Here is a 2,690-nt window from a genome sequence, read left to right as displayed (position 1 = left end):
TTTCTGAGCTGGCAACAAAACACAATCAGGGTGCCTTCAACCAGCAGTTAGTGAAAAAGGCGGGATGCCAGAAGAGCAGCGCTATAATTACTTGACGAAATTAGTGTGAAATGAAATTTCATTGAACTGTGCGAACATATTTTGGCAAAAWAAATGTTTATGTAAATTAATTAATGATTTTGGATTTTAGCATTTATATATGTATGCATTTTCAAAGTGTGTAATTTAGTGTTTTGTATAATTTATTAAATACCCACACTAATATTTTTCAGCAGTGGTATCCTTGGCAAATGTTATAAAAAATGCGAGTTTTGACAGCTCTCTCTCGAACCAAAGAGTTTCGTATACAGTTATCTGTGATTTCGGTATAAATGGGGCAGAGATAAAGAGATGTTTAACTCCTCTCTCACTGGAAGAGAGAGTGCAATTGCTAAGCGTCAAAACCTACTGAATTTTGACAGCTAATCGATTTCAGTAGGTTTTGACGTTTATCTTATCTTAGCAAAAAATATGTGAACGGAGGGAGTTGTTGCATCGTTCATGGTGAAAATTAAATAAATTTGGAAATTTAAAGGTATTTGATGAAAGGTTTTGTAATTTGAAGCATCAGAGTATTATTTTCAATGGAAAATTATTAAAAACATTTGATGATTGAGAGCTAACAAGCTTAAGTCCTTTTATTGGGCATTGAAAGGTCGAAAGTCAGTTGTTCTAATATACTTTAAAAAAATTTAAATAATTTCTTCATATAATAAATAACCACTATATAGTAATTTTTATTTGTACTAAATGTTGGTTGTTTTAATTTAAATGCCCAAAAATTATTATTTTGTACAATCTGGGGGGTCTTGAACATCCCTCTATTCCTGAATGGGATATGCACGGATAGGGGAGCTTCTCCAGAAGAGGAAATTGCAAAAATAATGTAGCTAACACTTATATTTTTTTTTTAAATATTCTCAATATTTGACAATATTTCATTAAGTTTTTTCACTTTTTATATTTAAATATACACTCTAAACATTGAAATAAGTTAATACTTCGCTTTTACTTTGTTATATTTTAAAAATCATTTAGCACACTCATCTTTGAAAAGGTATTGTTTACAATTATGAGGAAAATGAACATTGCCGTCACATCTTCAAATACCAAATATGTAAGATTTTCAACGATTTTTCTTTGCGCGTGATTCTTTTTCTATATTAACTACAATAAAAATGCTTTCCAACATTTTCAAGCTATAATTGGACTGTGAAAATTGTTTCCTTATACATATGTATATGTATAATATGTGATTTATATTTAATATACACAAATAAGTAAAACTCTATGATAGTATTATAAAATTTATGTATATCATATCGAGGTGACTGAAGTACTTTCATAATTATTATTTTATATTATATGGTTCTTTATTAAATTTAAATAAGAAGATATCCATACGCACATCTATACTTATTTCAATTTGAAATATAATTTATAGATTATATTATAAGATTGCTAAATAAAGAAAGACGAATTATAGCGAAAAAGAAAATGTTTACCGAATTGCTCATATTTGCTTATTATCATTGGCAGCGCTGCATTTCTTCATAATTGTTAGCACATAAATAATGCTCACTACGAGTGTAAAAGGTAATTTTCAAAAAAATATTATTTTCTTACTTATAAAACCTCAAAAAGTGTAAATTGTGAATTTGTTTAGGCATTGATAGTTGTAGTCAAAATATATAGTGTAGTCAAAATTTACAAAAAATTCTAATTTTGTTTTGCATTTTCGTTAAGTGCAATATCTTAAAAATATTATCTGAAAATTTTACGTTGATCCGAATATTAGTTTTTGAGTTATTTGATAAATTACAAAGAGAGCTCGGGCACTTCAAAGCGCTATTGTGAAACTTTAAACGCGTTTTTCTGAAAACTATGCTTTTTGAAGTGGTGACAACTGTAACTCGTAAACCGCTCAGTAGCTTTTAATGACATTTATACAGCTTTTAGAATATATAATAAACTCGGGCCTGATCGAAGGATTTTTATTTTTTCAAAAATTTCTATTTTTTAAGACCAAACATTTGGAAAAAAATTTCCTGAGGACGCCATTTTGTTAATTTTTGAAAAAACAAAAAACCTTCGATCAGGCCCAATATTATCTATTTATAAAACTAATTTTTTTGTCCGATTGATTATAGATGAATCACTTATGGTTGTCACCGCAACTACCTTTTTTGAAAGAGGGTCAACACCAACAATTATAACTTTGGAAATAAATTTTTTAATTTTCGTGAATTCAAGTCAATACATTCTATAATAATGCCATATTACTACTTTTGTAAAATAACACGATTTAATAGCAAAAAGAAAATACTGAAAATTGTAATTTTTTCGTGCCTCTGTCTATCCATAATCCCTTAAATGGATTTGAAGTGAAAAATGTACATAAAGTTTATTAAATGTAGTGAAATAGCTTGTTGAAATGTTCGAGTTTTGTGAATTTTTGAAATTTAAGGTCGAATATCTCGTAAACTAAGCATTTGCGAAACCATAACCCTCTATTTTTTTTAAAAAAAGGAGGACTTTCTCTTTCCAACGGTAACTTCAGATGGCGGCGACCATATATTTATTAATTTAAAAATATTGCCAACATTAATGGCAGTAGATTTAATAGGTGGTTGCCAAAAGTTATTGCCTGT

The sequence above is a fragment of the Bactrocera latifrons genome, unplaced genomic scaffold (assembly GCF_001853355.1).
Source record: "Bactrocera latifrons isolate USDA-ARS-PBARC rearing strain unplaced genomic scaffold, ASM185335v1 scaffold_945, whole genome shotgun sequence".
Lineage (NCBI taxonomy): Eukaryota > Metazoa > Arthropoda > Insecta > Diptera > Tephritidae > Bactrocera > Bactrocera latifrons.
This window is presented reverse-complemented; position numbering follows the sequence as displayed.